This window comes from Lissotriton helveticus, chromosome 2_1 (genome assembly GCF_964261635.1).
Source record: "Lissotriton helveticus chromosome 2_1, aLisHel1.1, whole genome shotgun sequence".
NCBI classification, from domain to species: domain Eukaryota; kingdom Metazoa; phylum Chordata; class Amphibia; order Caudata; family Salamandridae; genus Lissotriton; species Lissotriton helveticus.
In genome coordinates this window covers 1,960,432,673-1,960,459,493 of record NC_136059.1, presented here as the reverse complement: position 1 = coordinate 1,960,459,493, position 26,821 = coordinate 1,960,432,673, and the positions used below count along the sequence as shown (strand labels likewise).

The window sequence follows — 26,821 nt, the reverse complement described above, 5'->3', positions numbered from 1 at the left end:
AAAGTGTTTGTCAGTGGTTACAAATATACTTGCCATTAAGAAAGAATAGAAACCGTGTTTTTCCGGTATTTATGGATTTGCTTTTATTATTGCTTGCTTTCTGAACTGATAGTGCATATGTATAAACAGTGTGCATACAGAGTGTATGAGGTTCAAATGCATTTCTTAAAAGCAAACCTATTGTAATGCACCATACAATACTTCTCTAGTGAGTCTTTGGTCATGCACACTCACTCTTTCCTTCTCATGTAAAAATGTATTTGTGAAAATACACTCTCAGCATTGGCACTTGAGACAAGCAATGCCAAAACAGCCAGTACACAATTTGCTAACTCTGACCACTGACATAGCTTTATATGCCAATACTAGTGCACCTTAAGATTGCGATTCTCTCGAACAGGTTCTGAAAAATATTCATTGAACTGGGGGCATATGCCCTCAGTTATTGAAGTAGTCACAAATAAAGCAGTTCTTTCCAAAGTGCCCAGAGAAAAATTCCCATTTCCAGAAAGTATCTAGAACTTGTACAGAGTACCTCAGTGAGGCTTCATTGACTTCAAATGGTTGGTGAAGGACTTTTCCATTCATTATTGCCAGCCATTTCTCCTTAACTTTTCTTTGCTCACAAAGTGGCAAGAATTCTAACATGGAACTTACTTCAGTGCCAAAGTCACTAAATGTGCTGCCTAGCCAACTCACAAGATGTTTCACATCTACACTAATTACGCTGATTACTTGAAAGACAAGGGTGTTTTAAGACTCTAGTTTTTTTAATTATGTTCACTACACCAATCATGTTTTCCTGTAAAATCTAAGAATGCAGTAGAGTGTACTTCTTTTCACATCAGTATAAATATGTGACCAGAGATCCTCACATTTCTTGGCTTTTGGCATCATCACTAAGCACAAATTCTGTAAACGGTTGCCACATGGATAATATAGCATTCATGGCCTCTAGGACTGAGAATCACTGGCTAAATGACACAGCTGAGATTACTCGTTCATTGATGCCACACAAAGCACAAAATTTGAAGTATTCGTGTTTTAGTTAAAGCGCAGAAACAGTGCACCAGAATGGACTACAAAGTCAATAACATTTTTCATTAACTCTGAAGATTGTAAAGATGCTTTCAGCATACCATCTTGCAAATGGCAAGAGTCTCTTATAGGGAAGCACTTCAGCTCAGGTATTGATTTTGACAGGCCATCACACAACTTTTTCATATATGTAGCTGAATTACTGCACATACAAACAATATCCTGCAATCTTTGTTGAACTTGGTAAGAACTTTAAGCAGCAGCATTTCAAGTGACACTATGTTCCATGTTTTCCAAACATCTGCTTGTGTCATGTTTTCCCAACTACCCCAGATGCTAGGTGACAGCACTCTTTTCACACATACCTGTCCCTACATCTTGTATTGAATGTTTAAAGCCTAGGGTGTTTGGCAAATCACCTACTATCAATAACTCGCTAGAAGAGGGGGCCTGATGTATCAAAGGGTTTCACACACTCTTTGTCTGTGGGTAAATGTGATGGTACATATTGGGAAAGATTCGTATGAAACCAACCATTTTACCTATCAGTGAAAGATTCAAATGTATTTCCTGATTATCTACAGTTTCTAAAATATTTAAATAAGGCCTAAAACATGCTTCTAACTCGTGCTTAATTAGACCACAGACCACAAAACTGAAAAAAACAAAAGGAATAAATAATATTTTTGTGACATCCCTAAACAACAAAACTCAAGCAGAATAATGTGAACCCAGTCTTTCTTGCTGCTGCGTTATATAACAAAGTTACATTGTATTGACGCCCTTCAGGAAGATACAAAAATGACTCTTTCACTCACCTTCTCCTTTCTTTGAATGGCATTTAGTTTGTGGTTGCGACGTGTTTTTTCAATGTTTATTTGTTTACACTGGTGAGGGCTATTTTCATTTCAGTGGGGTTTTATCAGTTATTATAGGTTTAAATCTAAAACCGGGCAGCCTAACTATCCCGCATGATACATCATCCATTGCTGTTTTATCAGAAGTGCTAAAACAGATTCAAAATGAATACGGGGCTGTCCATGCCCCGGACTTGGAGAAAAAACTCACACTCACTAGCCTTAATTATTTTAAGTATTATAAAAGGGGATACAATAGCCTTGGTGATATGCCTATGTCTTGCGCAGTTACCAATAGCGGACCAGGAGCATGATCTACCAAAAACTATTGCTGCAACCTACACTTTGTAAGTCGAGATAATTTGGGAGCCAGACCTTATAAACCACAACGTAAGGGTAATTTTGTTAAGGATAACTCGAAGCAGACACTAGAGTCTTCCAAAAACCGATGGGATTATCAGAAAAAAAAGGAAAAGACAAAGTCACAGGTTGGATCTACCCAATCAGAGTCCTCTGAAAAACGATATCATTTGCGGAACCGTAAATCTATTAAACAGTCTGATAGGTATCAGTATACTGATACACATCCTTCTTGTTCTTTTTAGGACACATCTGAAAACCAGACCGATCAGAGCGCAGAGTAGAGGAGTACGTGAAACCGGAAATGGACTCATAATGTTCATCAGACATCACCATAAAAAAGGAAGAGAAACTTCCACAACAGAAGCCTCAGTTCAAGAAGAAGTAAGCAGTAGGTATTTCCCTCAAATATGCCACATATGCCCTTCTTCGGAACAAAGAGTAGGCACTGACACTGCTAGTCAGCGCTATAGACGTCGTGATAGTTCACCAGACTCTTCAAGAGTTTCTGGTGGCAAGAGCTGCTAATGATTTTGTTCAGGAAACACTGGACGAGAGAGTTAGCTTTCCAGGTCGATTATATAATTTACACATCCAAATTGAGAGCTACTTTCCCCGTGCCATTAAAGTTCTTTTTTGGGAAAATTGGACACTAACATATGACATTCTTGTGGCTGAGAAGGATTGGCCCCACAAGGGGGAAAACATAATAATACCGTCCTTCTCCGTCCTGGTTCTTGAAAAAGTCAAACAGTCTTACGCTAGGAGTGGGCAGAATTTTTAATTCTGCATTACTCTTGTAACACATAATTACTAATAAACACCGCCACTCCACTCCACTGGCGGAATGAATCAGCAGTACTGCTCCTGCCTGCGCAGTCAGACTATTTAGATTACTATTCCCGGGAGCTGTCACTGCGCAGGAGCAGACAGAGGCTTCACCTTTGGTCCTTTCGCTTTCCCAGGTAAAAGTGAAAAATCTTAACTGTAACACTGTAGCTCTCTCTTAAAAGGAAACAGGAGTCTCTAGCAGGTTGTGCTTATCAGAGCATATAGAATGGATAAGGAGGCAAGTGAAGAATAGTGGTTGCTCTGCCCAGTTTGTTTTCAGGCACATCCTTCCTCCCGTATCTAAGCACACTTGGACAGCTGCATCCAGCCCCCCCACAGTTACCTGTTATAATGGGACCCCAGGGTCTTCTACGGCCTAGGCAGTACTGGAAGAAGGGTCTCACAGTGCCAAGAAGCGGCATCTGTCTTCGCACACACACCCCTTTCCCCTCGTCCACAAACAGCGGGTGGGCGTGGAGGGTGCAATCTGCCATGTGCTGTTCGATAGATGAGCAAGCCCGCTGCTGGTCCCACGCCTCAGCCTGAGCTGAGGGAGAGCATTTCAGAGAAGGTGAAGGTAAGCTCTTGGCAGACAAGATGCAGCCTAGCACCCTGAAGGGGTACATGGGGCAGAGCAAGGTGTCGGGGATAGACACGTTACTAAGGAGCCTGTTGGAGTCAAACAAAGTGCCCTCCATTATGCTGTGGGGCCTACGAGATATGGCAAGGTGAGAGTTTGTACCTCTCGCCCACTGACTTCTTTACAGTCATTTGGCCAAGTTTAAAAATTGTTGATATTTAGGCTTGTGCGAATACCTCTCAATTTGCATATTTCAATCCAAATATATTAAAGCTTATATTTTTAAAGTAACACTAACGTTCATAAGTTTGCATTTTTAAATGGATTTTTTTAAAAAGTGAATTTAATCTGTCGCTTGCCATACATTATTTTTTCAAGCTATATCTGTTTAATTCTACATGCTTTGCCTATTTAGAAAATACGGTACAAAAGGGGGTGGTGATGGACGGAGCATCTGAACCAATCAAACACTCACACCCAGTCAAAAGATCTGGGTTTGATCCATCACCGTTCTTTAGCCCACTCTCCCACCCTAGTTCAGACATGGCTATATGCAAATCAGTCTGACCCTGTGCCTCATGGGAACAGTCCAGCCCGAACTGCCAAGCCATGCCTTCCCTGGACCAGAAACAAGCTTCCGAGGACCGGTTTCTGGCATTCCAGCCGTCTTCAGCCCGGCTCGCTTGAATCCAGTGGCAAAGTGAGCAAGGGACTCACGTCTGAGCATACCCTGCCACACTTATGGCGGCCAAAGCGGTACAGTTCGGGCTGGACTGTTCCCATGAGGCACAGGGTCAGACTGATTTGCATATAGCCATGTCTGAACTGGGGTGGCTGAGTGAACTAAAGAATGGTGATGGATTAAACCCAGATCAGTTGACTGGGGGTGAGTGTTTGATTTGTTCAAACGCTCCGTCCATCATCCCCTTTTGTATCGCTTTGTTCGCCCTAAGTGTGGCAGGGTATGCTCAGAAGTGAGTCCCTTGTTCACTTGGCCACTGGATTCAAGATAGCCTGGCTGATAGGGATTATGAATCCGAAACCGGTCCCAGGATGCTTGTTTCCGGTCCAGGGAAGACATGGCTTGGCAGTTCGGGCTGGACTGTTCCCATGAGGCACAGGGTCAGACTGATTTGCATATAGCCATGTCTGAACTGGGGTGGCTGAGTGAACTAAAGAATGGTGATGGATTAAACCCAGATCAGTTGACTGGGGGTGAGTGTTTGATTTGTTCAAACGCTCTGTCCATCATCCCCTTTTGTATCGCTTTATTCAGAAAATACAGCACAATAGCGTTTGTATAGCTTTTACAAAGTGTGTTTATCTGGTTTATAACATCCACAATTGAACAGAAAAATACATATTCACTGCACCCTTTATTTTTTTTATTACCCCATCTATTATTTTAGGTACGTCCCATCAGAATTTACTTTGTGATTTGTGTGTTGATCTCCGATTCGAGATTAGTAACACAGAGTCCCCTCATGCTTCATGCTTACACCAAAGTAAGGAATGCTGTACTTTCTCAGCTTAGATGACCTAATGAGAACTATTTAAAATGTACTACTTCCAGAATATTCTTGTGGTGTTGTAATTCTGAAAACAACAGGTTTTTGGTTTCACACTCAATAATACTCTTTTTTATGCATGCAATAAAAGTTGAAGACACCACCGTAACGTGAGCTTCTGACCTTACTAATGCACACCCCAGGTACATGCATTTACCTGCTGAGCTGCCTGGTTGTTGTAGGAACTTGTGACTTGTCTATGCTCACATTTCTGCAGCAGATGCATGTGATCACCCGCTGACTTAACACTTGGGTAGGGATGGGCAGAACTCTGCTGAATCTCATGGAGTTTTGATGTAACTCTGCGGAATTCTGTGAAGTGAAACACCGTGAGTTATGCCCTCCCCTAGTTTATGCCAAGGAGGGGGCTCTTACTCTTGGCCCAGTATATTACCACAATCATGTCGGCTGGGTGTTTAAGATTCACCTTATCACATAATACCTATAAGGTCCAGCCCACAAGTGCAACCACAATATCCCATTAAGTGTGAAGCTAAAAACCCAGTACTTGAATAGCAAGGCATAATTGAGCCTTGTATCTCACCAATGAACAATCCCTTGTTTCCAATAATGAAACTAGACCATTCATACAGTCTGGTCTTAGATTACTGGAATGTAAACAGTCACACACACATTCACAGTGCAAAATCCACACAGCACAGCAATAATTAAGAACATTGTGCGTGAAAAATATAAAACAGCATTAGATATTTCAAATGCTTTTTTCTACTAAACATAGCACCTGAAAGCAGGAATATAACCGCCTTCACTGTGCTCAGGTAACAAAGAACGATTATATCGCCTCTCTCAGGGGCAGAAGAACAGTCAAGGCTTGTTCTCTGCCCGTGTCACATCAATTCTATAATCAATTTATCCAGAACCATTGTCCTATGCCGATGACATATACTTTAATGATGATGACTTCAGCACACATTTATCCAGACTAGATTGCGTTATTGTGGAATTTGCTGAAATTGGATATAAATTCAACATCTAAAAATCAGATATTGTCTATCTCAGTGTCCTGTTTTGAGTTTTGAGTTCTCAAATGATGGCAAAAGCTTAGCACGTAATTTCCTAGAGAAATACACTCTTTTACAACCCCCAAACACAATCAAAAAGCTGCAATCACATTTGGCCTTTCTCAGTGTTGGTACAACATACATACCACATTCTGCACAATGGGTAAAACCTTTTAATGAATTAATATGTCCAGACTTCTCAAGCACACATTGGACACCAGAGTATACCCAGATCATGTGAGCAGTGTAACCAGACAGGCTTGCTTCAAAACACTTACACACATGTGTTAACACCACAAACCTGGTGATATGCATAATTGCCAGATCCACTGGCTACACATATATCACTTTCAATGAAGGTGATACAGTACCAGTTCCATATAAATCACATTTATATTCCAATGCAGAAACACATTTTGCAGCTACAAAAAGAAATACTGCCTGCAGTTCAGACTGCTGTAGTAAGGGAAAGATTATTGGCTCAGAGGAAATGCATAATTGTTGTGACTCCCATCCGGGCCTTAAAGGCTATTACAAAGACCAGCGTTCCAAAAGCGAAAGCCTTATATCCACAATGGATACAGTATGAAACTTCCTTAACAGCTACTGATGTAGGCGATGTCTTTGATCCTACACTACAAACACAAGAATTCCTACAACACAAACAAGAATATCCTGGGCCTGAAGAAATGTTCCCACTTGACCCGTATAATTTAATTGTCTATATTGATGATTCTGCTCAGACCACAGTCAGAACTAAACATCAATATTCTGCCGCTTGCGCATCAGGCTGGGGAAAAATCTGAGAGTTTTCTAGCCTCTTAAAACATTTACTCAATCCTTGGCTGAGTGCACTGCACAGTTGGCTGAACTCAAAGCTCTAATTCAGGCACTAGAAAATACCAATCCTGAATTCCTCACACTAATAGTGTACAATTCATATTATTGTGTCCAGTCTTATAATGAGGATTCACACTACTGGTGCCAGAATGGATTCAGCGATTCCAAAGGGAATGCTATCAAGCATGAAATGTTTTGTTGGAAAGGTGGCAAACTTAAAACGTTTTTTGCCATGAGCTCATGCGATTCATACATTGAGTCATCAACGTGTTGGAATACACATTGCTGGGAATTCACTGGCTGATGAAGCCGCACAGGCAGAAGTTCAGATTGCTGTCGTAGCTGAAATTACTCATTCTTATATGAGAGTGGATGAAGACATCATGGTAGCTGTTACAACTTCACGCTGTGGCACTCCATTACCAAAAAGCTATCCAGGAAAATGCTCCTGCCTACTGAGTGCACAAAATACACCTTTTGCTTGTATCCCCGGAGTGGAGGATCAAGTGATTACAAATTCAGACCGCAGACAAGAATTGATCTTAGTTGCTCATGAGGGGTTCATTCTGCCCATTTAGGTGTAGCGGCTACCGTTTCACTACTACAGAAACACTATTGGTGGCCAGGTCTCTACAAACAGACCAAGCAGAGCAGTATGTCCTAAGTTGTGATATTTGTCAACAAACAAAAGCTTCCACCACTGCTTGCCCACAGCAGACACCCCTCTTAATTTCAAACAGGCCTTTGGCTTGTGTGTATCTCAACCACTGCGGGACATTATCCTCTGACGGCTCCTTTAAGTACATCCTACTAGCACTGGATTTATGTTCTAGCTTGCTATGCTGATGACCACAGCAACTGGCTGATGCTCGAACTGTTATAAAAGATCTGCACGTTTTTATCGGGACATATGCAGTAGCTGCATTCCACTTAGACCAAGGACCAGTGTTTGCCTCTAGGGTTACAGGCATATCATGGGAACATTGGGTGTGGCTGTACACTATTCCTCCCCATATCATCGTGAAGGAAATTTGATAGTGGAGAGGAAAATTCAGGATTTAAAGCAGTCTTTAATGGCTAGAGTATTAGGCTCAGGTTGCAGGTGGATCCATCCCCTGTATGAAGTGCAAAGAGCTTTAAATAATCTACTTAGAAGATCCTTGGGTTGCCTGACTCCCTAAGAGGTCCTGTTCGGCATCCAGGTTTGTGTTCCAGACCATGATAATTCTGATACAGTGGAAGCAGATATGCGTTTTGACATCAATAAACATTTGGCTGTCTTATAGGAACTAACATACTTCCGAGATGATCGTTCAAATTAACTGAAAAAACATTCAGCAACTGAATAAGTGATGGTACAATTAGTGACTCCTGTCTGGACTTCAAAGATTGGGGATCTATTTCAAGAAAAGATTGTCGATAGAGCACCAGTGCCAGTCCTGGCAGTTGAAGGTACCAGAACAATACTATTGCCACCCCTTTCTGGCTGTAAACACAGAAATGTGTTTCCATTGATCTCGTAAAACCACAGCATGTGGCCAGGCCTACACATTTGGCTCCTAGGGTTCCTGGGTAGTTACCTGTCTCATCTCACTACCATACAAGAAATCTCTTTGCAAGCATTAAATGATGCAAAAATGTATAATCCCTGGCGGGGGATGTCATACCCTGAAGTTATACTAGTTTCAGCCACTACTACCACCACCATACAAAAACCATATGTGAATTCACAGCCTCAGACTACTATCAATAACAATGAAGTTGTTTATTATGGTCCACCTTCGGCAGTATCCACCAGTTCTACACTGCTCCATTAGGTCCCTGTTTTTGTACAGACTGTCTAAGGCTATTTTGACAATGTTGATGGTTTTTCTTCGAGTTCATCAGAGCAGCCATTGCATTGAATTTGTGCATTCATTTTTTGGCTAAAACAGACTTACCTTATTCCCCCTTGGATTTAAATTTGGAATACCATTTCATTGCTTTTGCTTTTCATTTGGTTTGGATTTGTGACAATTTTCTTTTTCCTCCTAAATGACACTATCTCCCTGAACGCTCTGTTTTTGAACTGGTAACATATGTATTGACACCCTATTCTTCATCACAAAATTTGAGAAGAAACCTGTCCCTTGTGAACATTTCTGCATTTCCCATCCTGGATGGCATTGTTTGGGATAAGGTCCCATTTGAAATGTTTGCTCCTGCAGAGACTTTATTAAATCTGTATGTCTTTAAAATATCCATGTCTGATGTAATTACTCCTGGCAGCCATCTGATGATTGGGATGTTAATACAGTTAGGTCTATGCTTTCTGAACTAGAATATTATACTGTATTTGAAAGTGAAAATATATATAGTGAACCAAATAATTTTGGGAAAATGTTATGTTGTCATCAGTGTGCCCACTGTTACTTACAAAAAGTTAGTACTCCATGTGCAATTTTTAATTATGCACACTGTGAACATTGCCTGACACCACCAGTGGGTACCTTGAAAACATACCTGCAGACGTTTGCATATTCTTCTGGTAATAACCTCATAGACCCTGCATCTTATTATTTTAAACTTTCCCCTTCCCTGGCAAAGAAAAATATGCTGACCGAAACTAAATTAACCTATTGGGCTTCCTTTATTTCCCAGTTATCTGAACAAGGTAATGACGTTTGGAAAGACAATATTGATTTGAAATCAGTGTGGGGAGCTAAAACTTTACAAGAACAGGGTAATGAGGCTTTGTTTGGAGCTCATCTGATAGCAAGACAGATGATTGTTATGAACAAAACAAGGAAGGAAACAACTTGTCTGGGCCTGGGTAAAATTAAAGATATGAATACACTAAATATTCCTGTAATTGCACGTTTTGATAATTGGCAACACTTTACAAATTACACTGAGGAACAGCTCAATAACATGGTAAAGAATAGTAGGTACAATTTATCACATTCCATTTCCAACTAGTAGCTTGTGTGGCTATTAGATACTAATGATTGCCTTGCATGGTTTTTTAACAACACGGAGCATTTCAAAACATAGAGGCCAGACCCACGTTACGTGCCGACACAACACTTGAGAGTTTTCACTACATACAGTGTGGAAAAGTTATGCCAACAATGGTTACGCTCCACGTTAGGTGCAGTGAAAGAACACTTATCTCTCCGTTCTGATGACGTGGATTTATAGGATTTTTTGTTAGGCCCTAGAACACCACATCAAAAGCGCTTTTTACATGCCGTTTACAGCAGGAAGCTGTTGAGCTCATATACGTGAAATTGGCACGGCTAATTTAGAAATGCATTGGCTGTTGTTGATAACAGTATGACTAAATTATCAACCAGGATTTATTCTCTGAATAACATTGTGCCCTAGCAATTGACATTATACAGTCTGACATGTCACTTTTACAACACGGGCAAAGTCAGCCTAGATCGATTATGCAATTAAGTTGGACATTGCAGATTTTGAAATCTGGTTGCGTGCCTTGGAGGTACTTAAATGTGACAGATTTATTTTCACCTTATAATTTAAAACACTTTCAACAAATAATAGTGAAAAAGGACGCTACTTGCACAGTGTTAAACATAGAATATTTGGAGCAGGCTTCTCCAGCAAGTAGCTTGTGAGCTACTGGTAGCTCTCCAGCTACTTGTAAGTAGCTCTCCTGTGTGCAGCCCTGCCTACTAAATTTGAAGATTTAGCTTGATTGCATTAAGATATGTATATTAAAATGAAAAAGTCTGTATTTGAGACGAAAATATGTACATTTTCAAGCTCATAAGATGGTTGATGAAAAATGGTTGAATTTACAAAATGTATTTAAGTCTGATATTTTTGTAATAAATCATGTGGCTGTGGATAGACCTATTGCTAACAGTATTACCTTGGTACTAGAGGCATTGCAGCTGTGGCTATATATTTTCCATGTAAATGCATCCCAAATTGACAAAGCTTTTTTCACATTACTGCTGGCAACTCTCCTGGGGCACTGAGGTGAGCACTGCTGGAAGTCTTGTATATGGTGGCTACTAAGGTAATCTTGTGGGATGTGGTCACTCTTACAACACTAACTTTAGTAGCTCATGATGATTTTCATTCAACAAAAGTTAGTATAGAAATGGTTGGAGATCCCTAATTTAGAGAAATTGCCATTAACAAGTAGTCAAAACATCATCTGCTGAGTGGTTAATCCATGGGTTCCTTTCACTACCAATTTCCTTAATTAATTTTACATATTCTTTGAAACATTTTCAAGTAGGCAGATATGAGACATTATGGGATAGAAATGGTGAAACTGAGGTATTTCTCAGCAGAAACAAATGTGAAACTTCAGATAGTAATCAAAGCATTTATTTTGTATTCTAGTGTGATTTCCACCAGAGTTTGTATCAAGTCAAAAGTAAAATGGTTAAACAGCTTCTAATGTGATAGGGCAATTTTAATTCAACACTAATTCTTTATTGAGCTAAAGCATGGTCAGTGTGACAATTGGGAACAGTAAAAAACTCCATGGACACTGCTAATAATGGTCAGGAATAGGCACACATGTGAAACGGCAGAAAGGCCTATACATGTGATAGATAATACATGCAGTGCAAGCGATTACAAATTCTTTGAATTACTTGTCCTGCAGAGTGCTCAACTTAATAGTAATAAATAACCCATATTTCGGAAAAGCATGAACGTATCACCCCTTAAGGTTTCAAGGTGCTGGGGGCGGTTGGGGAGATTAAGTGAGCTATTGACCAGAGTCATATGATCCTGACCTGCCTCCGGTGCAGGAGATCAAACTGTGAGCCCCGCGTTCTGAGTCAGCCACCCTGGCTGCTGCGCCACACCTCTCCCTGTCCACTTGACCACAGGGATTCATGATAGCTCTTTTAATCACAAAGAAATCATGGGGGCTCATGTGTACATGCAAGAGAAGCCACATTAGAGCATGCATAGAATTATAGATGGGCAACAGTGAATTAACTGGATGTTTTTCACCAAGGGGTTAAGAGTGACATTATATAGACGAAACTGAAGTTCGGGTTATCTATCATGTCACTCAGAACCCTGAGGTGAAAAACATCCCCGTAATTAACTTTTTACCGCATCTATAATTGTATGTTATATATGGTCCCCAAAATCATCTCTCTGTGCTTTCAACTACTACGCAGGGGCATAGGAGTAATTGAGGAGCCAAGTATAACACGGCCTCACCTCATTGTCCAACATTTAAAAAATAAATAAACCTAGCTTCCTGCCATCCACCCCCACCATTCTATGTGTCCACTCCTCCAGATGTTGGTCTCCCTGGTTTCCAGCACTTCTCTGACAGGCTCTCAGAGAGCCCAGCCAGATCAGCCTGGGATTCCTTTATGGACTAGAAGCAGTGAGTGACAGCTTTTATTGACAGCTGTTGCTATGTCATAGCAGTGAGTTATTTGATTTGAATCCAGTTATTCATGCTATTGGCTCTCTACCAGCGCTATATATAACACTCCAGTATTTAACTAGTGAGACCAATGGGCCATTACTTAATCAACAGCCGTACCCCATGAAGAAAATCATGATCACAGTGCATGCATGTTGTTAGCAAGAAACAAGGAACTCCTCACACAGTAACTCTTCATCCCAGTCTCTTACGAATGAAAGGTGTTATAGTCATTTAAGATTTGTTTTATTCCAAGGGGATCCCATTCAGGCAGATTAGACTCAACAAGACCCCTCAACGTGTCCACAGATTCACACCAGGGAACTCATTTTGCTTCATAATCACAACATAATTGTCGCTTCAACTGCTCTACTGGCAGCAAACAATAGCCACGAGGGCAATTTGGAGGAGGGCAGGTTGTCTCTTATTATTAACTTCTAGGAGCAGTTTAAGATAAACTTTAAGACGGCCATATCACTCTATTATCAAGGACAACAATCAATGGAGGGGTAACTGAGGAACTTACACTTTATGGGGCATTGAAATGCAGACACCCTTGGAGATTTCGCTCCCTGTGCTTCCATGACACTTGAAACAAAGAGTCCACGTTAAGCAGTAAACTAGCTACCATAGCTTGTGGGCCTGTCTCTGCCTAGCGTCAACACCAGAACTGCAGATGCCCACAAATTTGCTATTTCGGATTGTGGACCCATAGCAGAGCACACTTAGGGACCAGATGTGCTAATCCCAGTTGCAAATCAGAGATGTGCAATTTGCACACCGACTGGTTTGCAAATGGGTATTTAAGTTGTGACGCAACCTATGCACTAATAGATCACATTGTAAGTTGTGCATTTGCAGGGTGTCGCAAACTGACCTGCCTAATGAATGCTAATTTGAGAGGCTGCAGATTGTGAAATTGTGAACCCTGTGATTTCTTGTAAATGCGAGGATGGAGGCCTGCCAGGGACCTCAGACCTCCTAACCTGCATTTCATTCCCAAATGGGATTTTATTTTTTTAAGTATCCCATGACCATTAAAGGGACCAGTGCTGCTTTTAAAAAAGGGTTTTCTGTTTTGGAGGACATTGGGGACAGCAGGCAGTGGACCGCTGGACCACAGCCTGCCCGTACAGAGGCCACCATCATGATTTACACAGGTGAAGCTCTACCAAAAGGATATCTTACCCTTTGTGAATCATATACTAACCCCTATGTGACATCAGTATCTGATCAATGGTTAGCAACCACGAATGCGTTCACAAACCATTGATAAATCCCCTTTGACACCCATTCCTATTTGCGATTGGATCGGGTTGAATAGCCCCACTACGAGTCGGAAAACCTTTTCAGGCTTGTAAAAGTGATTTCGTAAATAGGAAAAGGGTATTTTGTGGTCACAGACCCTGATATTATGTGATTAGCAGGCTTTGTGAGTGCAAAATGTGTTTGAACATCAGACCCTTAACTCCTTTCATCTAGATGCTCTCTGCTCCACTGTAACATCCAAGGTATCCACCCAAAGGACAAAGGGTCACTGCCTCAGGGCCGAATGGTGCTGGTGTTTCCAGATCTCGGGCACCTCTGGAGAATGACCAGACTCTATTCAATTAAAGAACCTCTTGGAAAACACAGCTTGGCGTGTGGTGTACTTCTATCTCTTTCTCAGTCAAACAGGCAAATCCTTTACACAACACACCACATGCTGACACGAGGACTCACAATAGAATGCCTGCGTACCCAAACATGGCCAAAATACTACTAGCTTGTCATGTATGGGGGTCAGCAGGATGGTGGCAGAGTAGCCACTTTCCAAAACATTTCTTTAACAAGGGCGTCCTGACATTCTGAAAACCTCATACGAGTTACAAACCTACACTCTCACCTTTGCAGTAACAGATATATACAAGGGGAGATGCAATTAATATATTAATTATATTTTCAGTAGTATATTTCTTTCCATACATTTTGCATTCGAAAAATTTCTGTAGATTTAGAGATTGACAAAAAAGCTTTACTAGGAGGGATCTTTTTTTTAAACATTTTTTTACGAAGATACATTTTCTAAAGACTTCAGAAGAAGAAAGATAACAGGAATAACTTTCAATAGAAGTAAGGTTTTTTAGCATTCACTAGAAAACACTGACTAAGGTCATCAGAAGAGTTACATAGTGGACATTAATTATTTTTGTTTCCTTGCTTTCTAGACCTTTGTTAGTAAGTATAGAATATTCACATTTTTTAGAGAAAAGTAGAGGGCATTTCTTCGTGTGCCGTAGGAGGTGGGCTTGGAGAGGGCTGCTATTATCCTTATTGCTGGCATACTGCGGGCGTTAATGGCTGTTAATGCTAATTTCCGAACAATATGCGCATTCATCTGAGTTGCATAGTCACAGGGTGGGCAATTTCCAGCCTTTTACGGGCAATAATTCTGAAATACGAAAATGGACCTTCAAACACAAGTGATTTGGAGTGATGAAGAGATACTAGAATCTTCATCCTAACAAGAGGTTTATTAAATGAGTGTATTATTTCCTGGGGCAATACCTGACCTTGCTGGCAGTTCATCATATGGGATAAAGGGCTGTAGAGGATAAAGAATAGTTTGAGTTATCCACAAGCACACAGACACTTTTGTTTAAGAAATCTGGAACGCGATTTAGCTAATACTATTTGGCAAAGAAATCTGGAATTCCCCCTGTTGGAAAAGTTGGATGCAGTTATGTTCAAATTTAGGGTTCTTAAAATAAATAGCAATATTACAGAATGAAAAGGTAAGGATATAAAGTTAACTGTTAGTGAATATGTTGTAGAGGAACACTATCTGCATTCTTACATAAACAATATTGACTAATTATATACCGCACAGCGTTCACTCTTAATCATCTCCTTGAACTTAAAAAGTAAGCACTGTTAAAAGGCCAACCGAGCCAATCAATTCGTACTTACATTATTTACTTTGAAAAAATGACATTTTGAGGCAAGCCTACTGTACTCCAAACCAGTGATTTTCAGGATTCTCTGCAGAAGGCGCTCAAAGCATAACACTGTTTTCCTAGCACATAAAGCGAAGCTATGTTATAATTAGGCTCCTGGTTGTATTGTATTTTTTGTTTTTACTTTTCTGTCTATATTTATCCGTATTTATTTTTGGGTCATCTTATCTATATTTATCTATGTTTATTTTGTGTTTTTTGAATCAATGAAGTTGTAAAATCATATATTTACACATCTATTTAACTAATAAATGTGCAGTTGCACTTTGATGCCTGTCCTGTTTAAGCAAATAAAGCAGCCAAATATATCATAACAGTACACCCACAAGTATATATTAGCATTATACTACCAACATGTGATGATATATGCCATTATTTTAGGAAATCTCATCCTGTTTTTAGGTTTCACCTGCACAGCGCTTGCAAAATCTCTTGAAATGATAACAACATCTTAAAAGGGGCTTAGAGCCAGCCCATTACTTTCCTTTACTTACCATTGGTTGGCTCCCACGTCACTCACATTTCCTTGCTTCTTATTTGACAGTGCCTCCACCTAGCCTCCAGCTTCCTCCTGGGTTTTTGTGTGTCCCTGCTTCGATACATGGACCAAATACTGCTTACTGTCGGTGGCTGCACGCCAGTAGATTAACTTTTTTTTATTTTGTACTAATGCCTGCATTAGTTGTGGCTTGCCCTATTCTCCCCCCACCTCCCTCTTATCATTGCTTGCCTCCTCTCACCACCCGTTGCTTGCTCCACCACAGATTCCACCTACCCTGACCCCTTCACAGCCTTTTCCTTAGCTGCTTGCTTCCCCCGTAGCCACTTCCAACAGTTCTTTATTGCTTGATTTGTTCACAACAGTCAGTTTTTTTCTCCCAATACCCCACCCTCAACATATTTTTCAGTGGGGCCCAACTTCTTGGGAGGGTGGAGGCCATCCACCCTGTGAAAATAGTGGGTGGACGCCATCCACCTGTGTTACCCCCAACTTGGGCCCTGTTTATAACCCTATTTAGTGTCAACATGAGGTCTTTCCAGGCTCTTTAAACAACACATTGGTGGCATTTTTTGGGGGGCAACCCTACTTTATATTCATTTTCATGAAATGCATTCTCACACTACTGCTGCAAAAGTAAATTTCAAAGGTAAGGAATAGGCAGAGTGGGGCCCCAGGGGGTACTAGACCCAGAAAAACACGAAGCCTCGGTAACTAGTTTACAAAGGTATGTAAATATGCAAATGGTCTCTGGCCTCTAGGCAGTTGCCTTCAACCCCCTTGCTGCTGGCCCTGGGAGCTCAGGTCACCCGCACCAACCGCACACACCATTTAATGTATGAGGCAGGACTGTTATGAGGCAACTCAACTGGTGCAACCAATGCCAAGAGAAGTGAAGTGCTGTCCGACATTCCCCAAATATTTTAATTCAGTTGGAGGGATCCTTGCTTTTTTTTCTAGGGGAAAACATGTCCAGGAACCTTCATAATATTTTGAGTAAACAGTGATAAAATATCAATATAAAATATATGTGCAGAAGATAAGATTTGTGCAGAAAACAAAATAAAATACCAGTGCACATCACCTCTTCACCTCCTCTCAAAATCAAGGCACGAGTAAAAGATGTATACACAATCAGGGCACCCTTGTTTCCCCTGTGATTGCCAAATACATCATTTAGGGAGGATTCTAAGAAGTGTTTTGCCAACCATCCGTGTAATGCCCTTGGCTTGTTATCAAAGTCATGAAGCTCGATCTGGCTAATGCCAAATAATGTCAAACGTATGATGAGTGAAAACAGTAAAACATCCATCCCCTGAAGCATTAATCGTACATCATACAGTCCCCACATGTACATTTTCAATTATGTGGTATCATATTCCTATGAATCCTATGAATCTGCCATGTAGCCCTCATTGGATGACTTCTGTCAATAGATTGACACTGGGACAAAGAGAGGTGCAGGAGATTGAACACACTCTACCCAGCACCATCCCTATAACATGAAAGACTTCACAAAGAGACCAACAACCCTCAGCATCAAGAATCTGCAAACAAAAACGACAACTCAAATCTAGGCCACCCTACATCAACAACACACTCACACAGTAATGCACATCAAACCTTTGCGCAGCATCCAAGTTGGTTCTAGACTTCCCCCCAAAAGCTGCTGGATGTACATCTACCACCAACCACACATTCAACGAACAGGCGCAGCATAATGCTGTTAACAGTGCTTTAAATGGGAAAAAATAAGTGCAGATACTCATTAAAATGACCTAGAGGTGTGGCAAGTGGGCGGGGCTATGGGCGTGGCTAGGGTCAAGATATAATGATACATATTGACTTCTATACAGGTTGCAGCACATGTCAAAACACAACAGAAATGCATTTATGTTAACAAAACAGTTTAAATCATTACACAAAGTGAAAGGCAAACAGGATAATATGTTAAAAATGTCCTTGTTTTGTGATATTTGCAACTTCTTAATGTCATACCATTATTTGTTGTTGTTTGAGACAATGCTATATATCCTCAAGTGTGCATACACACAAAGAAATAAGCAGAGGTACAGAAAAGCGGCTGAGCTAAGGACTACAGAAGCGCCTTGGCTGTCAGAGACAGCTTCTTCTTTGACATCCTAGTGCTTACCAGCACTAGCAGCCAATGAGCTTACCTTTCATGAGTACTGGTACTCTCCTACATAGTGGCGAAGGGTCGGCATTGACAGTGATAAAAATAAGAAGTGCCAGTACTCAGTACCTGTGAGTACCGGCCCATTTAAAGCACTGCTTCAGCCCTTTGCCCTAAGGCCAGGCTCTTCCTGTCTCCTTCTGGTTCAATGTCTTTGCATCCACATCTACTCTCCTTTCACGATTAACCTCTCATTTCTGCCCAGCCTCTAACCTTCTCTCCCTGGATCTGCCCCTCTTCCTGCCACCTCTCACTTACTTTCTCCACAAGTCTCTTACATTTTGTCACTGTTTTTCCCCCACTTGCCTCCTCTTCTACCCTCCATGATGTACCCATACCCTAAATTTGCCACCTGGCCTGTAATTTGTTGTCCTGTATTTCATTGTTTGTGTTGATAGAGCACGCCTAATGTTGAGGCCTGTATTTTGTAAATATTTTTTCCAGTAAATAAAAGCAGTACAAAACGATTTCCAAGGAGAGAGAGAGAAGGAGAGAGAGAGAGAGAGAGAGAGAGAGCGAGAGAAAGAGAGAGAGAGGAGAGAGAGAGAGAGAAAGAGAGAGAGAGGAGAGAGAGAGAGAGAAAGAGAGAGAGAGAGAGAGAGAAAGAGAGTGAGAGAGAGAGAGAGAGAAAGAGAGTGAGAGAGAGAAGGCGAGAGAGAGAAGGAAAGAGAGAGAGAGAGAGAAAGAGAGAGAGAAAGAGAAATGAAATGAAATGAAATGAAAAATTGCATTTGTATAGCGCATAACTGCCCTAGGGCCTCGCAGCGCTTGAAGATAAAATGGTTTAGCGCAGGCTCGGGGCAGATCAGCAGGATTTAGCAAACAAATGCGTTTTCAAGGCCTTTCTGAATGAGAGGAGGTTGCTATTTCCTCGGATGGCAAAGGGGAGGGCATTCCAAAGTCTGGTCGCCGAATGGGAAAAAGAGCGGCCACCCCAACGGGCTTTGTTAATTTTAGAGGAGGTGGCCAGCTGCAAGGTACCAGACCGAAGGGGGCGTGCTGGGACATAAGGCGTGACCAAAGGGTGCAGAATCGCTGGGCCTACACGGTGAAAGGATTTGTGCATAATGAGAGAGAGAGAGAGAGAGAGAGAGAGAGACTGTGTGCACGCTCCCCCACGCCCTGTAAATTCTGCAGGGCGAGCGTTTTAAAATGAATTTCAGGCATGTGGTTCATCAATAACTAGACCAATTACTTCAAGAAATGCAGCAGATTTGAATGTGTATTAAAATACAATTCCTAAGCACCCATTTCAAAACTAAACGAATATCTGGCATTATATGAAAAAAGTGGCAATTCTAACTTTAGCTGTCACCTCACTTTTTTTACAATCCTCCCTCCCCCTTCCTTCTTTGTTATCTCGGGTTGTCACCTGAGCTCATTCCTGGGGTGCTGCAATGGTAGGTCCCTGCTATTCTTTGCTCTTTGGGCAGGGCTACTTTCACACCCATGGATCCGTCGCTGTTGACATGTAAATGCAGCCACACAAAGGAAAGCAGCTCCTGTGCTGAAAAAAACAAACATAAGAAAACCGGCTTTGGGAAAGATGGACCAGATTACTCACCAGCAGCCCGAGGCCAGGCTATTTCACACACCTAACAGGGGGAAGAGGGGAGGGGGTGTGGGTGCTAAAACACTTTCCTATATAATGGTTGTTTAACACCTAATCAACAGTGCAGGGTCTGCCTTGACCCTGTCCTGTTAATCACAGCGTTAAGCAAGCCCTCCCCAACCCCTACAGTGTGGGGAATTCTAATGGGCACTACTGAACGTTAACTGCGTTTCTGTGAAAGTCTCTTTCAAGGGCTCCGTCTCTTTCAGGGGCTCCGTGCGACTGAGAGATCCAAATGCAGAGCGGCATTTGTCCCGCATTGGAGGTGATACCAAACCTTAGCCTTCCATGCCATCAATCAGGGTACCGGTACCCTCCCTGACTGAAAAAAAAGTGCTTGAACTGACGGCTCGGAAATTTGGAAGTGCCGGTACTCAGTACCGGTGAGTACCGGCCCATTTAAAGCACTGGCTGTTAATCACCTTACAGAAAGAAGGATACTAATAATTTTGTAACTAGCCAGTCTTTTTTACATGTATACCATTCTCAGTCCTATGGCCCTACTTGCATGAGAACCTCAGTCAGACCATTAATAATACATACACAATCACCTTACAAACACCACAGACTGCAGGTGGTGCGGTGCTCCCTTCCAAACCTGCACCACAAACCAGACTGCGGAATTCACAAACATCACAAACATCAGAACTCATACAAACACCAAAACGCGAATTCAGGAATAAATCAAACTCGAAACTATAACAAACTTTCCCATGCTACACTCTACAGTAATAGGTACTACGTCTGTGTGCGCTACAGGAAGCACTGATGGGGCCCCTGGAGACTGCTGTTGGGACTATATTACAGTTTTATCCCAGCCCCACCGATGCCTGGCCTGCAGCTTCTGTGGCAGGTGCAAACGGGCGTCAGAAGACAGGGCAAGGCTATGCTAGCCAGGGGCTAGCAATAATTAAATTATGGCCGTTGGCGGCACAGTCCCTCTGTCATCTCGGGGATGCCTCAGCTCCTCATGTGCACTTTTAATTGCGTGATGCGCATGACAATGGTTACCAGTCTCTGCGCAGACGCAGAGAAATGTGTGCGCCGCACACCATTTAATTTAATTAAAGAGGCCGCAGCAAGGTATCTACGGCGAGCGTAACCTAAGTGCTGGCTGCATGGCTGTGGAGGGGGCCCCTGGAGCGTGGGGGCCCCCACGCAACACGGGAGCTGTGTGGGCCTGTGTTACACCCCTGACTTGAGATAGTTACTCTTAACTCGGGCCGACAGAAAGATGACTAGATAGATTAAATAAGCCCCTTCCGAGCAGTAATCAGAAGGTTTTCATATTGGTTTCTCATTTGGGGCTATCCAAATGATGCTTGCTGCACCTGCCCTTGTAAGAAATAAAAAACATTTCCATAGAGTTTCTTAGATCTGACAACCTTTCTTGCTGATGTTATTGGGTCTCGTCTACTCAGCGCGCATGCGCTGCATAGGCAAAAAGACCTTTTCCGATCGCTTTTGCTTTTAAGCGAAAAACGTGCACGGGTTCCATTGCTATCAATGGCAATGCATGCACGTGAGGCGATCTACTTGCGGGAGCGCGCCGCCATTTGGCAGCAATTATCGCTACCGCAAGTGCAGGCACCCCTCTTCCACCCTGCTGCCGCGCCTCATCCTGCTGCCGCGCAAGCTTATTAAAGCCTTGACTCTAGCTTTGGTATGCTTCTCCTTCCAATCACAGGACCCATAAGCTCAGGACAAAGTCATGCAGTGGCCTGAGATGTGACGTAGCCCTCAGGCAAGCAGTCCTTATGGAAAACTTCTCCATTTCGCAGTACAATTGGTAAACTGTGCCTTTTTTCCCTCGGAACGTCTCAACATTCGGAGCGGCTCGCCGAGGCCCCAGACGGATTTCTTTAAAAGGCAGAGTATTTTTAGATTTCACTTGTTCCCTTCTCTCTCTGGGTCCCTCATCCTCTCCATGCGCCTCCTTTACTCCTTCTCCCTCCGCACCTCCCTTTCCCCTTCTATCCTTGGGCCCCTCACCCTGCGCCTCCTGGCCCTTTTTTCTTCGCTCGCGCCCCTTTTCTCCTTCTCTCCCCGGGCCCTCGCTTTGCCTCCTCTGCCCCTTCTCTCCCTGGGCCCCACAGCCTCTCCCTGCGCATCAACTGCCCATTCTTTCTCCGGGTCCCTCACCCTCTCTCTGTGCCCACTTTGACCCTTCTATCCCCGGGCCTCTCAGCCTCCCCCCCTGTGCCAGCGCCTCACACAGCTCCAGACCCACGGAGGCAGGAAGAGCAATCAGCTGCCAAGGCCAGCAGTATGCACGACAGAGGCTAGGACCAAGCCAGCTCCGACCCCGCTTCAGGCAGCCTGGCACAGGGGAGGCACTTTACTAGGAGGGAAGGAAAGCAAAACAGCATTGGATGTGGGCTGGGCACACGCGCCATGGACATTTCTTTAGGATCACTACATGGCACAGTGAGGACCCTGCACCTAGAGCTCGTGAATGAATGCACTTGCCATATCGATTGTGCACACCATGGGCATTTTCCTAGGACCACTACATTGTGCAGTGGGCTTTGAACCCAGAGTACATTCATTGTAATGAGACTCTGCGCTTGGAGCACGTTGCACATGGATTGTGCCACGGTCACTTTATGGCACACTGGAGACACTGCACCGGGACCACATCTCTCTGTACCCTGCGCAGGTGGTTGGTCGGGACATAGGGTATCACTACAAATTATGGTCACCACACTTAGACCCTGATTGCAAGGGCATTTTGTTAATTTCATTTCCGGCCCAGACGGATGTTTGCATCTGAAGCGGGAAACCAAGTAGTATTTGCCCAAGTAATAATTAGATACACATGGGATATTTGTCCACGTACAAATTACGTTCTCACGTGTTTTTGGCAGGAAATACCTGGAGACACATTTTTATTGAGAAATAATATGGATTTGCGATATGCATAGGCTGCAATGCGTTCTCCCGCTCGAATGTATTCCATATTACATTAAGATAACGTCAGGTTTTACTCATCGTCCCTTTGCAGGCAGAGGGCACAGAGAGCTCAATAGTGAACATGGGCAGACAGCACAAGTACAGCAAGTAAGTGCCCTATTTGACATCACGTTTTATGTGTCATCAGTAGTGTGCACCAAAAGTGAATCTACCAAAAAAACACCTTTCCCGCCTTCACCCCAACTAACTGCTCTCCAGTCGGCCGTCTGTTTCCTTTATATATTGTCTCTGGGTGTTTTCTGCCTGTTACCTGCCATTCTTTATGCCCCATATTCCTCTGCACCGACCTCACCCCCTTCACTGTGGCCCCGTTGGACTGTATCTCCTGTCCGTCTCCATGTGGTCCTCTTTAATCTCTCTGTCTTGGGCTCCCTAACTCTCTTCCTGTGACCCTTTTACCTCTCTCCCCCTGCCCTAGTACATTGTATCCTGTGCCCCATTTGCCCTGTATCCTTAACTTTCCTCATTCTCTCCATGCGTCCCCTTCAATGCCTATGCCCACTTAGCCCACTCTCTTTCTCTGTCCTCAGTCTTTCTGTCTGCCCCTTTGCGTGCCTAACCTGTACCATCTTTGCCCTGTCTCCCTGTCCATCCTTACCATCTCTCTGGTCCTTTGGCCTCTCTTTCAATATTCCCGTGCACACTCCCTCTGACCACTTGCCACCTTCCTGGGCCCTTTTACCAGGTAGCCCCTAGTATGGGCTCTTCCATTGCTCCTAAATTGTGGCCCCTTTGCCCATAGCCCCTGCACTCTCTTTGTGCCCCTTCAGCTGGCTGTTTCCTTGCCCTCTTGTTCTCGTAGGCTCCGTTCCATCTCCTTGTGTTCCCTTTGTTTCTTGGGCCCAGTTGTCCTGTATCTCCCTTTTCCCTACACTCCCCACCCCCCCCTTCTCTCTTATGCCCCTCACCCTTTCTCTCTACCTCTTTGTTCTTGTCTATGCTTCTGATGCTGGCTGCGCCTTCTTTATCTTGTCTCATTCTTAGTCTCTACGTTCTCTCCCTGTGCCTCATTTGGCCTTTCTGTCCCTTGTTTTCCCCAGATGCCTTTCTCTCCCCCCTCCCCCACGTCCATTGTATGCCCCCTGGCCTTTTCTACGCCCCTTGCTCTCTTCTCAATGCTCTGTTGCTGCCTGTGCTTCTTTTACCCTCTCTCGCTCCCTTAGCATTCACGTTTCTACCTGCACCCACTTTGCCCTCTTTCAATGCCCCTTCCCTATGCCTTTTGCCCTCTCCTTGTGCCCCCTTTCCCCCATCTCTCCCAATGACTCTGAACCCCCCCCCACCCACTAGTGCCCACTCTCTTTGTCCCCTCTGTTCTCTGACTTAGTCACTTTCCCCTCTCACGGTGCCTGTTCTGCCCCATCAACGCATCGCAGCGCTAGTAAGCACTGTGCCTGCCCTTTCTTTCCCCAGGCCCCTCACCAACCCTATTTTCTAAAAGGTGTTTCCTACAGACGCAAAGCAGAGGTATTGCTTTACTTAATCTGGCCCACTGAGAACATGACCCAAGGGAGTTGGTACCCACAGCACGGCGGAAATATATCCTCTTTGCAACCCATTGCACATCGCTAGATATTTCAGTGCATGCTGCAGTATTAGCAAAGACAAATCAGGCAATATTAAATGCAAAGAAAACCAACAAAGGAACAAACCACAGATGTTCTCAATGTGCCCATCCAGTGAAAAGCAACAGCTTAGAAAGGTCCCTAAACCCCTAGTCATAGCCACTAACCCAGTGAGGTCCTACACACTCTAGCACATGTATATCCACCAACAAGCAGTTGTTTAGAGTTGTGCAAGCGACTTACACAGAAAGTAATATTTAAATGTACATAGATAGTAAAAGTGTAATTAAGATAAATATTATAAACACCATAGAATAATAGCAAGTAACTGGAAGTGGCCACAAGAATAAAACTCTACACTTCTAGAGTGTACTGTAGGTAGCCACAACACCGACTATCAATACATTAGCAACTCTAGCCCCTAGTTAAAACTCACAATATGACAAGGAATAGATGCCGAATACTACAGCATAAATCCTTTACAAAATGACCAGAGGTGCTACACCTAGGCAAACAAAATTTTCATAATTAGCATATCCCTCGGATAATGTTGAGCAACACAGGACAAATACAAAGGCTCAGCCAATAGCTCTCCCCTTTGGGACCTTATAAGTGTTTGTCCATGCAACACTTGATGTTGTTGCACCAAGGATATTGTGCTGGATAACTAAACACTTATAAGGTCCCAAAGGCCAGACCTATTGGCTATGCCAATGCTTGTTTTTTATTGGCCTTAACTCCTGCTAAAGTTTATTTGCTTTCTCCTTTAGCCATGGTAAAATTGGCTTCTACCCAATTGGCACATTTAATTTACTTGTAAGTTACTGGTAAAGTGGCACTACATATACCCATGGATTGCAAATTAAATGCTACTAGTGGGCCTGCAGCACTGATTGTGCCACAAACTTAAGTAGCCTTTTAAACATCTCTCAGGCCTGTCTGAGAATATTTCAGAACATATCTCAGAACATGTCTCAGCCTATGTGAGCATTATAAACTGCCAATTCTACCTGACAAAATAAACAGTTTTCCAGAAGTGAACCTTCCTTTTTAATACATGTAAGTCACCCACAGGGTAGGCCCTAAACTGCCCAGAGGGCAGGGTGTAGTGTATTTAAAAGTTGAACATGTACTTTTAACTTTTACATGTACTGGTAGTGAAAAACAGTTAGATGGAATTTTCACTACTGCAAAGCTTACCTCTCCTACAGGATTACATTGGGTTAATTTGTTACGTTTAATAAGTAATAACTTTCAATTGCGAGCAGATAGGAATGTTAAGTTTGGTGTCTGAAGAATTGTATATTAAAACCCTCTTTAATTGTAAAGTCAGATTTTAAATCACAATTCTACAAGTGATGCTTATCGAAAGTAGAAAGTTTCTTGTCCCAACCATTTGTGTCTGCTGCCTGTATTCTCGGTCATGTGCTAGGTGTAGCTAGCAATTGGTCTTTATGCATTGCTCTCAGACAGTGAAACAAAGGTCCATAGTTGTTGGCAGGGTGGGCCATCTCTGACTTGATGAGTGGGAGGAGCTGTCACCTACCACACTTGCACATCACAAAGTCTCTGCCTCAGAACACTCACAAAGGGTTTGACCCTAGTCTGTTGTGACCTCAGTCAATCTGGGGCCAGGGCAGGGAGGCAGGGAATTACAAACAACTTTGAGAAACCTCCAGAACCTCCTCCTACTTCAAAGTGGGCACAAAGTAAAACTATTGGACCCTCATACCCAACTATTCGGTACACCTCTGACCCTGTGGAAGTGTCAGAAGGACTGTTGTGCTGCTCTTCCACAGGACTGTAGTATCTGGTCTCTCTATGTGAATGCTTTCCCCTCTGCCTGGTTGCCAGGTTGTGGAGAGTGGCATTCTCTGCCAGTATTCTATGTTGCTGAGTGATGGGTCTGCACTGTGGAATATTCTTAGAATGTTTAGGTTGAAATACTTTGGAAAGTTGATGCTGCTTTGTAACTGGTGGAGCTGCTGCTGTGTGCTCCAGAACCGTGTAGCCAACTACTCAACTTACCTTGGCTCCAGTGTCTTCACTACAGACTGATACTCTGTTGCCCTGCTGGCTGGCCTCCTGACTAGAGCCTCAGGGACAAAAGACTCCAACCCCCTTGAACCATGCACCTGGACTCTGTTTGCTGTGAGTCAGTGGCTTCCAAGAGGTGCCACCCCAGTCCTGGACTCTTGGAAGAGTACCTAGAAGTTCTCTGCAAGCCCAGCTGTAGTCACAGCAGAACCGACGCATCACTTCACAAACTTTCACATGAGAATCACTGTGCGATGCATCTTTGATGCAGGAGTTTGCACAGCATCACAAGCCCCTCATCGACGGCATCCTCAATGATGATGCAGGACTCCATATTGCAAGCCCTGCAACACTTTGGAACCAGCTGGTGCACAACACATCTTCGACGCAGGACTTCGCATTGCAAGCTCCATGTAGACAACAGCCTCAACAATGA

The 26,821-nt window shown here is 43.1% G+C and overlaps 1 protein-coding gene, 1 long non-coding RNA gene and 1 pseudogene across 2 annotated transcripts in view; 2 read left to right on the top strand and 1 right to left on the bottom strand.

Annotated features, from left to right (window-relative positions):
* EDNRA (endothelin receptor type A) overlaps positions 1-26,821 on the bottom strand; it is a 266,521-nt gene that overhangs the window by 34,032 nt on the left and 205,668 nt on the right. The gene's annotated exons all lie outside the window — the stretch shown is intronic.
* The window catches only part of LOC144818971 (uncharacterized), a 96,227-nt gene continuing 71,913 nt past the window's right edge, over positions 2,508-26,821 (top strand). Inside the window, exon 1 of the long non-coding RNA XR_013607188.1 lies at positions 2,508-2,639. This is a non-coding gene — a long non-coding RNA (uncharacterized LOC144818971). The remainder of the gene's footprint in view (positions 2,640-26,821) is intronic.
* LOC144819151 (uncharacterized) lies at positions 3,595-26,821 on the top strand (annotated as a pseudogene).